The 15,978-nt window shown below is 31.0% G+C and overlaps 1 protein-coding gene across 15 annotated transcripts in view; it reads right to left on the reverse strand.

Annotated features, from left to right (window-relative positions):
* LOC126881576 (titin) overlaps window positions 1-15,978 on the reverse strand; it is a 405,229-nt gene that overhangs the window by 366,755 nt on the left and 22,496 nt on the right. For 13 of the 15 annotated variants that reach the window (XR_007696921.1, XM_050645901.1, XM_050645908.1 and 10 more), the window contains exon 1: window positions 10,985-11,174. The gene's annotated coding sequence lies outside the window, so the exon portion shown is untranslated. Of the gene's footprint in view, window positions 1-10,984; window positions 11,334-15,978 lie in introns of those variants that run through there. The other 2 variants (XM_050645904.1, XM_050645903.1) reach the window with 1 other exon arrangement.

Consider the following 15,978-nt stretch of genomic DNA (forward strand, 5'->3'; position numbering starts at 1 on the left):
CGAAAAATAACTTACAATCATAAAAATTAACAAAAATATATCGCAAATTTCTTCAAATGGAATTTGCTATGCAATGACATAAATATGAGAACTGGCACAATTATTATGGTTTCAAGTTTATTTTTCGGGTCTAACTACATTATGCAAAAAATTATGTTGTATCGCAGATTTAAAATGCGTGTATCTCGAAAACAGTTGAATTTAGCGATAATATACCTTTTTTAAGTAAAAATATTAAGAGAATAAAAGTTCTGATTCAAAAAGTATGTAGAGTGGGGGATAAAAAAATTTAACGTATTAAATGACCGCTGAAAGACGTATGTGGCGGCCTCTGGGCAATACATCATTTTTGGTAGCGAATTTAGATTTCTCATCCCAAAAAACCCCCGTTTACCAAATTTCGTGTTGATATCCCGTTCCTGGGCCTAGATTCCGTGCACTGTAGATATCTACAGTCGCTTTCTGTCGATGGCAATTGTCGTGAAAATATTTGAATTTTTAGTTTTAATTCAAATATTTTCTTGTTTTACTAAGTGTCACTTCAGCATCAATTAGAGTATAACCTAGTAAAACTACAAAATAATTCAATTAAAGCTAAAAATTCAAATATTCTTATGACATCTGTGTCCACAGGTTTTTGATATCTACAGTGCACGGAATCTAGCCCCTGTCAGGAAATATTCAAGAATAAATAAAATAAAAGTTTAACTTTGACACCCTGTATTTCGGTTATTATCTACTTTGGTACTAAGGTAAGTTAACTTAAATCGACCTATTTTAAGCTCAGGAATCTAAGGTTAAGCTATGGCCCATTCTTTACCAAACACCCTGTATATGCAAAAGAAAGGCCCGATCGGTCGAGTAGTTTTTACACAATTCTATTTTTGTTTATCTCATTTGAGAAGAACAGGTCATTTTCAAATAGCTCTAAGTACAGGTGTTTTGTCAATATTTTGAAGGAATTTTTTGGTCTTATTCTCGTCATAAGATATCAAACTTTCAGGACAGCAAAGTATCCAAAGGGTCTGGCCGGTTAAGATAGTGGAAAATACCCCCAGCGATATTCCAAAAATAAAAATACCACTTGGTTCTACATCAAAGAGTAGGTATCCATCCAAAACAATTTTAGACCCCTAGCCCCACCCACAAAACCCCAAAAAATGAAAATGTGTTTTGTAGGATTTTTTATAGCCTAGCTAGAGCACATTTTTTGCCAAAATTTTTGGCGCGAAATTCAATCTTTTTTTTGCTTTTGAAAATTTTAAACTGTTTAAAAAAAATTAGGCCGAACAAAATGTCGAAAAAATATATTATTTATTGGCTGTCAAATTATCTCTATGATTTTTTTTCAGATTTTTATAAGTGGGGTATCATGGTCAAAATAAGGAAAAATCATTTTTAGGTATTTTCTTAAACCGTTTTGACTATTGCTTCAATTTTAAAATCGTCAGTTTGTAAGAAAAATTTCAACACCTCGTATCTAGGAAACGAAGCCTTTGCGGACATAGCATTACGAAGCCTATTATAAAGCAAACTTTCATTATTTTTTCATGTAGAATTACCCCTTCAAGTTTGTCACACTTATTTATGGTAGGGGAGCCCAAGCGGGGATTTTTGCAGTTACTCGAGCGCGTCAGATTATCATATGGGGAGAAACCTGGTACCGTGCAGATGTACCTCTACCATATATTGGCTCTTAACACAGGGGAGTTCGTTAAGGGGGGCCCGAAAAATAAAATCTATCCTTAAAAAAACTCGAAATTGTCAGATTAAGATAAGGTAAGTTAAGTACATGCAAAAGAGTGTATATTTAAAAAAATCTGACGATTTGAGCCGGCCGTAAGGAAATGGGTGAGTCCCAAAGTTTCAGAAGAAAATAGGGAATATTTTGCGAAACAAATGACAGATCGAAAAACTAAAAAATATTTGCTTAATATTTTTTTAAAATCTATCGAATGATACTAAACACAGCTTCCCACGGAGAGGGGTGGGGGGTAAATTTAATATTTTAATTACGAATCCCGCGATATTTCGCGAAACGAACATCAGATCGAAAAACTGTAAAATACACTTATTCAATATTTTTGAAAAATCTATCGAATGGCACCAAACACGACCCCCACGGAGGTGGGGTGGGGGGTTACTATAAAATCTTAAATAGGAGCCCTCATTTTTTATTGCAGATTTGGATTCCTTACGTAAAAATAAGTAACTTTTATTCGAAACATTTTTTCGAATTATGGACAGATGGCGTTATAATCGTAAAAAACCGTTATTGGAAATGGAAAATTAAATTAAAAAATGGCAAGCGCCCACTAAAATGAAAAACTTTACTTAACTTTTTTTGGTTTTAGGACCTACTCTTCACAACCCAATAGGTCCCCAAAGCGCTCGAGTGACTGCACATTTAGCATACTTTGCTCCCCTACCATTAGAAACTAGGGCAGTCAATGTGGCTCCGAATTCCATCCTACTAAATCGATTTACTTCATATTTCCATAGTAAGTAGGGAATAGTTCAAGAAATAGGGTAGAAACAAAGTCTACCCTATATCGATGTGCGCTTTTATCTTGGGGGTGGTTCCCACCCCTTCTCGGGGGTGGAAAATTTTTCAATCAAGATAACCACGGAAGTGGCTAGAGCACCTAATTCTAAGTAAAAACTGTTCTATATATGTATATATTTTTTTTGAAAAATCCTTTTTGAGTTATTTTTGGTTGAAAATTGGCCATCTTCATTGAAAAATGACACCTTTTCAGACAGTTTTTTGCGAATACCTTAAAAACAATGCATCTAACTAAAAAATTATATAAAACATTTTTGTAGCTTATAAAAAAACAAAGAGATTCGTTCCTTCACAAATCTTCTAGTTATAATACAAAAAGAGATATGGTAGGTGAGGAGTTTGTTTTTTGCTGCATGCTCAAATCGGTGCATTCAACTTGAAATAACAAAGAAACTGTTAATTTTAGGTGTATAATGCTTCTAATACCTTTTGTTGTGCTTGAAATGAGCGATATAAATGTCAATTGCGTTTAAACTAAGCGAGATATGCTGCAAAAACGTTGATGACTAATGTATTTTAAGAAAAAGTGAGAAGTATATTTAACCCCTCATCCACCAGAATTTAAATGCATCGTTTTCCTTCTACAATACCTTTTATTATAGTGTTATTTCTATGTTCAAGAAGTTGAACGGGTTTAAAATAAATGTATTTTGAAAAAAAAATAAGATCAAATTATAGAGCGCATTTTTAAATTTTCTTCAAAACCTTCCTTTTTGTCCATGTAACTCAAAAATGACAAGAGGTACGAAAAAAGGATACCAAACAAAAATGTAGAGGTTTTTTCAATAAAAATTTCGTTTTTGTTTTTCATTACTGTATCTCTTATCATTTTCAAGTTACATGGAGAAAAAGAAAAATTTTAACAAAATTGAAAAATGCGCTCTATAATTTGATTCCATTCATTTTAAACCCGTCCAACTTTTTGTATATACAGTGGAACCTCGATTATCCGTCTCTCCATTAACCGTCACCTCTGTTAACCGTCAGGGTACATAAAGAAGTTGTATTGAATAAGCAAAAATTTTAATGTAAAAAATAAAAAAAGTTAATTTAATTTGTGATGAGGACACAAACGGCTATCCATTGCTGACAGATAAAGAAATCATTGAAATGGCAACAAAGGCGGACCAGACAGATTCAGAAGCTGACACAGACTTGGAATTTGACTGTAGCTGTGTTGATGTACCTATTTTAACTGACAAAGATTTGCGTAAATAATCTAGAGAAGCAATAATTCATCGAGTGGTATTCTCAACAAGAAAAAGCCAATAAAGGAGATTGCATGATCTTATGCCGATTAAGAAATTCAGCCGTCGCAAAATGTGAAGCAACAGTAAAACAAAATAAAATTTCAGAATATTTTAAATTGATTCGATTGTACGAACACAAATCCCTCTTATATTGTCAAACAAACCATACAAATGAAATTTGAGAGTTATACTATGAGTTTTTAATTTTTCTTAATGTTCTGTTAACCGTCTTTTCGATTATCCGTCATACCCTTGGTCCGGTACCCTGACGGATAATCGAGGTTCTACTGTAGAAATAACACTATAATAAAAGGTATTGTAGAAGGAAAACGATGTATTTCAATTCTGGTGGATGAGGGGTTGAATATACTTCTTATTTTTTCTTAAAATACATTAGTCATCAATGTTTTTTGCAGCATATCTCGTTTAGTTTAAATGTAATCGATATTTAATTTTGCTCATTTTAAAGGTCTGTTCAAGAACTACAAAAGGTATTGGTACTTATACAACTAAAATCGACCTTTCTCTGTTATTTCAAGTTGAATACACCGATTTGAGCATGTACCAAAAAAAAACAAAGATGCATAGTTTTTACGGTATTCGCAAAAATCTGTCCGAAAAAGTGTCATTTTTCAATGAAAATGGCAAATTTTCAACCACGTTTAACTCAAAAAGTATTGAGTTTTAAAACAAATATATAGAACATTTTTTGTTTAGAATTAGGGTCTCTAGCCACTTTCGTGTTTATATTGACCAAAAAATTTTCCACCCCCTTGAAGGGGTAGGAACCTCCCCCAAAATAAAAGCGTCATACTATATAAGGTAGACTTTGAATTAGGAGATAAGTAGAGGCTATTTCCAAAATTTCATTAAAATCCATGCAATAGGATAGAATTCAGAACTATTCGGAAGTAATATCCTGTTCTTGCTCTCACTGACTGGTAAAAATAACATGTTGCAGGCATTAAAAAAACTACAAATTATAAGAACAATGAAGTTTCTACGAGGATTAGAACCGATGATATCGCCAAAAACGAAATAAGACGTTTCGATTTTTTTGAGGTTTAGGTGAGTTTGAGTGTTCAGGTCTAGTAGTCTAAAATTTTTTTTAATCTATTTGGGATACGCCAGTCAATGGGAGCAAGAATAGGATATTACCTCCGAATTCTATCCTACTGCATGGATTTTAATGAAATTTTGGGAATAGCCTCTACTTATCTCCTAATTCAAAGTCTACCCTATGCCGATGGCCACTTTTATCTTGGAGGTGGTTCCCACCCCTTCTCGGGGGTGGAAAACTTTTCGGTTAAAGTAACCACGGAAGTGGCTATAGAACCTAATTCTAAGCAAAAACTGTTCTATACTTTTTTTTTGAAAATTCAATACTTTTTGAGTTATTCGTGGTTGAAAATTGGCCATTTTCATTAAAAATGACACCTTTTCGGACGGTTTTTTGCGAATACCTTAAAAACTATGCATCTCACTAAAAAGACTATATATAACATTTTTATAGCTTATAAGAAAACAAAGAGATTCGTTCCTTCATAAATCTTCTAGTTATAATACAAACAGAGATATGGTAGATGAGAAGAGTTTGTTTTTTTTTTGGTGCATGCTCAAATCGGTGTGTTCCAACTTAAAATAACAGAGAATCGGTTGATTTTATAAGTATAATGCTACCAATACCTTTTGTAGTGCTTGAAAAGGCCTTTAAAATGAACAATATTAAATGTCGATTACATTCAAAATAAGTGAGATATACAGTAAAAAAATTGATGACTAATGTATTTTAAGAAAAAGTGAGAAGTATATTTAAGCCCTCATCGACCAGAATTTAAATGCATCGTTTTCCTTCTACTATACCTTTTATTATAATCTGTTATTTCTATGTTCAAAAAGTTGCACGGGTTTAAAATGAATGAGAGATACAGTAATGAAAAATAAAAACAAAATTTTTATCTAAAAAATCCCTACATTTTTGTTCGGTATCTTTTTTCGTATCTCTTATCATTTTCGAGTTACATTGAGAAAAAGGAAGATTTTTAAGAAAATTTAAAAATGCTCTCTATTGGCATAAGTATATAATTATATTATAAATAATATAATTTGATCTTATTTTTTTCAAAAACCATTCATTTTAAACCCGTCCAACTTTTTGAAAATAGAAATAATACTACATATAATAAAAAGTATTGTAGAAGGAAAACGATGTATTTAAATTCTGAAGGATAAGGGGTTAAGAATGTACTTCCCATTTTTTCTTAAAATACATTAGTCATCAATATTTTGCAGCATATCTCGCTTAGGTTGAATGTAATCGACATTTAATATTGGCTCATTTTAAAGGCCTTTTCAAGCACTCCAAAAGGTATTATTAGCATTATACACCTAAAATCGACCGTTTCTCTGTTATTTCAAGTTGAATACACCGATTTGAGCATGCACAAAAAAAACAAACTATTCTCACCTACCATATCTCTTTTTTGTATTATAACCAGAGGATTTGTGAAAGAGTCTCTTTGTTTTTATAAGCTACAAAAATATTTTATACCGTTTTTTTCGTCAGATACGTAGTTTTTAAGGTATTCGCAAAAAACCGTCCGAAAAGGTGTCATTTTTCAATGAAAATGGGCAATATTCAACCACGAATAACTCAAAAACTATTGACTTTTCAAAAAAAAATTATAGAACAGTTTTTGCTTAGAATTAGGTTCTCTAGCCATATCCGTGGTTATTTTAACCAAAAAATTTTCCACCTCCTAGAAGGGGTGGGAACCACCCCCAAGATAAAAGCGCACATCGGTATGGAGTAGACTTTGTTTCCTGATAGGTATATTCCCTACTTACTCTGAAAATATCAAGTAAATCGTTGTAGTAGGATGGAATTCGGAGCCAAATATCCTCATTGACTGCCCTAGGATGTACTTGAAGGAAAATAAGGCAGATAATGATTTTAAAATTGAACCAGGAATCAAAACGGTTAAGGAAAATACCGAAACACGATTTTTCGTTATTTTGACCATGTAACCCCAGTTAAAAAAATCTGAAAAAAAAACGATGGAGATAATTTGACACCCAATAAATACCTAATATACTGAATTCGCTCTATCGAGATTCACTTTGACACTGACGTTAGTAATTTCTTTTTTGAAAAGTTCAGTTGTCAGAGGTGACTGGAAATTACTACAAAACCAACGCACCTGCTCATATCCAATATTATTAATAGTAAACAGACATAAAAATAACATAAACCTTACGCCAATCAATAATTATTTACTTACACCATTATAATGTATTGATAACAAATGAAAAAGTTATTTATTGTACAAAATAAAAATAGTTTTGTAGAAATAAACTTCACAAAATTGTATGAGATTAGTAGACACTGCCACTATTTCTAATAATTCTTCTTTTTTTAATGATAGATTAAGTTGATTTGAGTTGATTTTAGCAGTTAATTGTGTGAGGTAGGAATTTTTGTGTTGTATGTTTCCTATTCCGAATGTGTCAAAAAAAATCTCGCGAGAGCGAATGTAGTATAGGTATATTTTTTCTGCATTTTGTTCGGCTTAATTGTTTTAAAGTTTAAAAATTTCAAAAGCAAAAAAATTGAATTTGGCGCCAAAAATGTTTGCAAAAAATATTATGCTTTAGACAATAAAAAATTCTACAAAACAAAGAAAAAATAAGTTTCTACGATGATCAGAACTGAAAATATCGCCAAAAAAACCAAAAAAACACATTTTAATTTTTTGGGGGTTATGAGTGGGGCTAGGGGTCTAAACATTGTTTTGGTTGAATACTCTTTGATGTAGAACAAAGTGGTATTTTTATTTTTATAATATCTCTGAGGGCATTTTTTAGCTCGTACTGTTTTTGAGCAATAACGCTGTGATTAAAAAAAGAAAAAAAAATATCTCCGGTTTTATGGGTCGTACAAACTTCTTCTTTTAAAGATGTGTTCTTATTGTTTAAAAACTACTCGACCCATCGGGCTCATCTTTTGCACATATTAATAACTACATAAAAACCCACGTTGTGAAATGCAATTTAAATATTTTTAAAGTTTATTTTAATAATTATAAACAATTGTAAAAATGCTTCATTTCGGGTTTAATTTGCAATAAGTTTTATGTTTATAAATATTTTTAATTTAGAAAATTTCATTTTAAAGCGCAAGTATTTAAGAAAGTCGTCTTTTTTCATCTACATTTTGTCACAATATTGAAATGAGTGAAAATATTCGCTTTTTGCTTAAATTTAAATAAAAAAAAAATGTAAAAATTTCGATACACACGAAATGGTACTCCTTTTCTAGTGGCTTCTCCCGGATATTTGAGTTAAAAAATATCGGGCAGTAAATTTTCGATTTTTCAAACTTTTTTCGGCTTCATTTCCTGGAGTAATAGTCCAAGAGGCAGCGCTGAAAAATGTCTCTGAATTTACTAAAGCTAGTTATTTCACAGTTAATTACTGTGATTGTGTAGAGAAACATACTGCGGTCAGTCAAGCGAAACGTAGAACAGGTGGTACTGACAGCTTGTCAAAGTTTCTTACCTGAGGAGGTAATTAAATCCATTTACTAAGGCTGAAAATCAGTACACACATTCTAAATTGAATATAAATAAAAGTTATTATAGTCGGTCAGCTGTATGACGGGACAGAGCCGGTCGGTCGGCCCTAATGAATGTACAGGGTTATTCACTATATTTTGACCCCCTCAACTGCTTTATTTACAGAATTAGAAAAAAATGTAAAATACAAAACTTATTCAATTTTTAAATTATGATTTTTTGACATATATATCGTACTAGTGACGTCATCCATCTGGGCATGATGACGTAATACGACTATTTTTTTAAATGAGAATACGGGTCGTGTACTAGCTCACTTGAAAGGTTATTCAATTCCCTGTTCAGTAATATAAACATTAACATGATTGTTTATACAGGGTGTCCAAAAAATTTTTTTAAATTAAATTAATTGTTTAATTAATAATTAAAAAAAATTTTGGACACCCTGTATAAATAATGATCTTAACGTTTATATTACTGCAAAGAGAATTGAATAACCTTTCAAATGAGCTAGCACACGACCCTATTCTCATTTAAAAAAATAGTCGATTACGTCATCGCGCCCAGATGGATGATGTCACTAGTATCATATCGCACCCTCAGTGCAAGACTGCAGTAAGTCAAAATAAGTAAGTTTCGAGATAAAGACGATTTTGTTTATTTTCGTGCTAATATCGGTGAAATAAGACACAAGTTTTAAGAAAAATTAACATTTGATTATGATTTTGCATGCTTTTCAGCCTATATTACATTAACCAAAAATAGAAATTTAAATAAAATAATATTAATGCACAAAAAATTTGGAATTTCAAAGTTACAACACTTTTGCACGGAAAAAATTGTTAATAACTACACATTTAGTATTAGAATTTCAAAGTTACAACAGTTTTGCACGGAGAAAATTGTAAAAAGTGTAGACACATTTACTTTTACAGTAAAATCTGTGTTACCGGCCACCTGCCAACATCGGCCACCTGTACTAACGGCCAGTTTAAAAATTCCCCAAAACAATTATGTATATCTAGACTACAAAAACTGGCAATGCCGGCCACCTTTCTATATCGGCCAATAGTTCTTGCATTTTTAGTGGCCGTTGCTGACAGGTTTTACCGTAGTTGTTGTCCTCTTCTCGTACATCATTGTGTGCCAAAATATTTTTATAAAAACTATGGTGGGCTTCTGGTATCATACCCGAATGGCATAAGTATACCAAATCTTTCTTTTTGGCCATTTGAATGTTTGACTGTTCTTTGGCAAGTTTTCTGAGAATAGATATTTTTGACCTCTCAGTATTGTCAATACACAAGTTTTAAGATAACTGTTTTTCCTTTCATGAGAAAAAATACTTTTTGGTCGTAAATAATTAGTCTTAATTTATGTGGTTTTAATCCAATCTAACAAATAAATGGTCAAACGACATCGCACACATCTTATGGAAAATAAATATAATATCACAGAAAGGACATAAAATTTACATGAATAGATTGGTCTTGAAAATCTTTGTTTATTGTCTCAGCCGTTAATGGATTACGTAGACGCGCTGTATATTAAAATTAAACACCACAGATATAGATATTAAAATAACAAATATCTTACTTTTTTCATTGCTTGTTATTGCTTGTTATCGAATCCGTTGCAATGTTCCGTGCAACATTGTTGTAACTCTGTTACATTAGAGTTACAACAGTTTTGCACGGAACTTATGTTCAAAAACGCAAAATAGTTAAACTGTTGTTGTAATATTTAGCCCATTAAGCATTTGAAAGTTACTAAAGTTTTACAGGGGATGGATATGCATGTTTACAAACGAATTCCATGATTACTTAATTTTCATAAAATTTTGAGTTACTGCAGTCTTGCACTGAGGGTGCGATATATATGTCAAAAAATCATAATTAAAAAATCGAATAAATTTTGTATATCACATTTTTTTCTAATTCTGTAAATAAAACAGTTTAGAGGGGGTCAAAATATAGTGAATAACCCTGTACATTCATTGGGGCCGACCGACCGGCTCTGTCCTGTCATACAGCTGACCGACTATAATAACTTTTATTTATATTCAATTTAGAATGTGTGTACTGATTTTCAGCCTTAGTAAATGGATTTAATTACCTCCGCAGGTAAGCAACTTTGACAAGCTGTCAGTATTGCCCGGTTACAGATAAATGAGAAATTTAAAGAGATATACCAATTGGTGTTCAAGTGGTACTTGTACACCAATTGGTCTATCTCTTTAAATTTCTCATTTATCTGTATTGCCCGGTTACAGATACATGAGAAATTTAAAGAGATAGACCAATTAATGTACAAGTACCACTTGCACACCAATTGGTCTATCTCTTTAAATGTCTCATTTATCTGTAGCCGGGCAATACCACCTGTTCTACGTTTCGCTTGACCGACCGCAGTATGTTTCTCTACACAATCACGGTAATCAACTGTGAAAAATAGAGCTTTAGTAAATTCAGAGAGATTTTTCGGCACTGCCTCTCCGTCTATAATACAGCATTCGTAAATTTTGAGCAAGTATGTAATAAAACTTGATTAATGGAAAAATTAATAAAAACAAGTGATAAATGTTTGGTACTCACGCTCCTGAATCAAGTTTTGGGCAAGACTGTCCCGTGTTTTTGATTTGTTCCGGATGGCAAGCCTGACAACGGGTTCCCCTTAGCACCTGCTTGCTGTTAGCTCTCTTTCTTGGCGTGCCATGTTTCAGAATATTCCGTGGAAATTTTGATAATTCGTCCAATTCCAGTATGAAGGCTGAATAGTTTACTAATCGCTAGTCGAGTGAAAATTGTTCCTAATAATTTACAAGCACCAACTTTCAAAAACCTATTATTCTACAATTTTTTAAATAGCTACTATTTTAGTCCAGTCTTTTATCACATATTTCACTTAGTTTTGCTAGGGAAGATTTAGACTTCGTAGAAAAGTCTGAAAAGAAAAATAACTAATTAGTAAAAAAGTTGATTTGGTTGATTTGCAATTTACATATTAGTCTGGGCTGATTATCGGAGAATAGGCCATTTTTGGGAAAAGTTATTTACCAGCAATTTTATTGCTGGAATCGAATCTTATGATTGTATATATTAATAATATAGATATGCAAAGTCCGCAGATAGTGTGCTACTTTTTTTATAAACAAAATGGCGCTCGAAAATCGTGTTTTTTTCAATTATTGCTCTAGAACTCCGAAGATTTTAATTTACAACAAAAACACCCAAATAAAAAATCACCGTGATTAAATTCTGCATAGAGACGTGTTTTTCCTGATCTGCTCCGACGAAAATTTTCTTTGGAAAATGCGGGTTTTCCCAACAAAATTTTTAATTTTCAAATAAAGTTTTAGATAAGTAATTATCTACCAATAATTAAATAATTTGGTGACTTAAAAGCCTTCTTGGTTTAGATTATAGTTCCAGAAGCTAGTGAAAATTGAACGAATATTTTAGCAACAATTCAATTGTTAATTAATAATTTACGGTCGCAATAATAACCAAAATAATTATGATACACTGATCAAACTTTGAAATCTTATAAAGATGAGATGCATATTTAACATTTTCTCGACAAAATATAAATTTTTAATTTTTTTGCATAATCTTTAAATGTTTTAAAAAAAAATAGTTATAAACAAATTAACGTTTCTCAGAAAGTTTTTATTATATTATAATTTTAAAAAATAGCTAAAATGCGCATTTCAAATATCTTGAAAATGAATGCTTCAAAACTTTTTTGCAACCATTTGCAAAAAAGTTATGAAACAGCAAAATAAACATACGATTACTACGATGTTTACAAGCTAATTATTTGCAAAAAAATATCGATTATAAGTTTAATGGTTATATTTTAATTAAAGATTATAAATATATTTTTTTGTAATTTACACGCGCGAAAGTAGAATAATACAGTACTGTAGCTAAAATTTTCACTCGGAGCGACGACCGGCGGCCGCGCGACGTACGCTTTTAATAAATAATGTATGCTGCGTGTCAGTCGCTTCGAGTGAACATTTTAGCTCCGACTCTGTATCAGGCCTACTTTTGCGCTAAAAATTACAAAAAAATGTATTTTTAATCTTTGATTAAAATATAACCATTGCATTAATTTTTGACATTCTTTGTGAGTAATTAGATTGTACCATAGACTCACTTTTAAGCTTTGAAACAATTAAAACAAATTATAAACAACGGAGATATCGTATATTTACTTTGCTGTTTCATAACTTTTTTGCAAATGGTTGGAAAAATTTTTTAAAGCATTCATTTTCAAGACCTATGAAATACGCATTATAAGTATTTTTTAAAATTAGAATGTAATAAACAATTTCTGAGAAATGTTAATTTGTTTATAACAATTTTTTTAAACATTTAAAAATTATGCAAAAAAATGAAAAATTTATATTTTGTCGACAAAATATTAAATAGGCATCACACCTTTATAATCTTTCTAAGTTTGATCAATGTCTCATGATTATTTTGGTTGTTATTGCGACTGTAAATTGTTAATTAACAATTGAATTGTTGCTAGAATATTCGTTTCATTTTCACCGGCTTCTGAATTTATAATCTATACCAAGAAAGCTTTTATTTCAGTAAGCTATATAATTATTAATAAATAATTACTGGCCCAAAAAAATTATTTGAAAATTCGAGATTTTGTTGGGAAAACCCACATTTTTCGAGGAAAATTTTCGTCGGAGCAAATCGGGAAAAACATTTTTTCGGGAAAAATCGGGAATTTTTATTTGAGTGTTTTTGGTGTAAAGTTAAAATCTTCGGAGTTATAGAGCAATAATTTAAAAAAATACGATTTGTCGGCGCCATTTTGTTTATAAAAAAAGTAGCACACTATCTGCGGACTTTGCATACCTATATTAATAATATATAGATTCTTATAATTCGATTCCAGCAATAAAATTGCTGGTAAATAACCTTTCTTTGTACTTTACTAATTAGACCAGCGTATTATAACTATTTTTTTTTTTCAAAATTTCAAGATTATGCAAAAAAAAGAAAAATTTATATTTTGTCGATAAAATATTAAATAAGCATCTCATCTTTATAATCTTTATAAGTTTGATCAATGTATCATGATTATTTTGGTTTTTATTGCGATCATAAATTGTTAATTAACAATTGAATTGTTGCTAAAATATTCGTTTAATTTTCACCGGCTTCTGGAATTACAATCTATACCAAGAAAGCTTTGATGTCACTAAGTTATTTAATTATTGATTAATAATTACTTACCTAAAACTTTATTTGAAAATTAGAGTTTTTGTTAGGAAAACCCGCATTTTCCAAGGAAAATTTTCGTCGGAGCAAATCGTGAAAAACATATCTCTAGGCAGAATTTAATTGCGGTGAATTTTTATTTGAGTGTTTTTGTTGTAAAGTTAAAATCTTCGGAGTTATAGAGCAATAATTGAAAAAAATACGATTTGTCGGCGCCATTTTGTTTATAAAAAAAGTAGCACACTATCTGCGGACTTTGCATACCTATATTATTAACATATAGGATCTTATAATTCGATTCCAGCAATAAAATTGCTGGTAAATAACTTTTCCATGAATTTTGCTAATTAGCCCAGAGTATATACAGTATGATGCAAAAATATGGAATAAATCCATTATTTCAGAAATGGCTGACTTAAAATTTTTTTAAAGACGTCAAGTTTTAAAACAGTCGAATTGCCATGCTATGTCAACTTTAAGCTTCGATATCTCGGCATCCAAAGAACCGAATGCAATGTTTTTTAAATGTAAAGAAGTGTCTTTAAAAGTTCTATAAGGGCACGTTCACATGACAGGCACTTAACGCATTTTGCTAACGTGTACAAATTTTGAAATTAATGTGTAAAACTGGCGAAGATATTTTATTTATTTATAAATCAAAAAATTGTTTACAACTAGGTATAAGAAAATGTTGACAGGAGCTGTGTTGTCATTTCCATTAAAGGGCGGGAAATTCAAAAGGTCATGGACTTATTGACCCACCTTCGTACATAAAAGCACGCTAATCCGTCGTATGCACAAAACTATTGTTAGTACGTTCTTTAAAGGTAAAATATTGCAAAAAATCTAAATTTTAAAGAACCGCTTGGATTGACATGAAAGGACATCGCACACATCTTATGGAAAATATAATGTCACACAAATTCAATAAAATTTATACGAATAGATTCGTTTTAAATTAACGGTCAAATCTTATCATTGCGCCAACTCTTAATTATGATTAATTACGGCGCAAATTGCAATTAAAGTTTATCGAAATCACATTTTTGGAGTCAGTAAAAGTGTCAGTTACAATCACTATTGCTCTGGGTGCTATTCAAAAGAGCTTAAACCCCGCTGGGCCTAAGCGGATTAGTGAAACTAATCCGCTGATTTATGGAGTACCGACAATTTGGGTATTTTAAAATATTTTTTCTCTCTCTAACTTATGTACGTACCCATTTGATTTCAGATTTATTTATATCAATTTCTGCTCTTAATATTGAAAATATAGAGTTGGCGCAATGATAAGATTTGACCGTTAATTTAAAACGAATCTATTCGTATAAATTTTATTGAATTTGAGCGACAATATATTTTCCATAAGATGTGTGCGATGTCCTTTGGCACACATAGCTAACAAGTCAAAGAAAAAAAGTGATATTGTGCCAATGTGTGCTTTTGCCCTAGGGGTGAGTTTCACCCCCTTTTGGAGGTGAAAAATATATGTTCGAAATGAGTCCGGAAATAGATAAAATGACTAATTCTAAGCAACTTTTGTTCTATAAAGTTTTTTCACCAAGTTAATACTTTTAGAGTTATTTGCGAGTGAATATGTTAATTTTTCTACAAAATAACCACGTTTTCAGAAGGTTTTTCGCAAATAACTCAAAAAGTAAGTATTTGGTCGAAAAAAAATTCTTATCAAAAATATGGCACGTAAAAAAGTGAAAAACACCTAGTGGAAGCAAATAGCTAATAAAAAATAGATTCATATTCGTCAAATATATTTTAACGTGCCATAACAAAAAAACGAAGCACTTATTTGGGGAACTCATTTTAACTTTTTTAAAGTGTTTAAAAAATACTTATTTTTGTTAAAAAAAAAATAGCATCAAAAATAAACAAGTTACGCTCAAAATAAAGTTGGTCCCTTTTTTTGGTAAGAAATCGGGAAAATCACCCCCTAATTAGCATTTCAAATGAACTTAAATATGATATGTAAGCTTCATAGGTTCAAAGTGCTTATTTTTGAAAGATACATGTATTTTTTAGCTAAAAGAGCTTGAACGACTCACTTATCACGAGTGTATGCAAATTTAGAAACACCGAATCTTAACTAATTTTTGTCTTACAGAAAAACAAAAGAATATAAAATATTCAGAAAAGTAAAGCCGACTTTTTTTATTGTTTAAGATTTTTGGTATCTCTAACAATTTTTAAGTTATTTTGAAAAAAGTATTTTTTTCAAAACTAAAATTTTTAAAAATTTTACTTTAAAACCAAATTTTTTCAAAAATAAGCACTTTGAATCGATGAAACTTACAGATCATATAAACACAACATAAGTAAAGTAACTTGTG

This window comes from Diabrotica virgifera, chromosome 3 (assembly GCF_917563875.1).
Source record: "Diabrotica virgifera virgifera chromosome 3, PGI_DIABVI_V3a".
Taxonomy (NCBI): Eukaryota; Metazoa; Arthropoda; class Insecta; order Coleoptera; family Chrysomelidae; genus Diabrotica; species Diabrotica virgifera.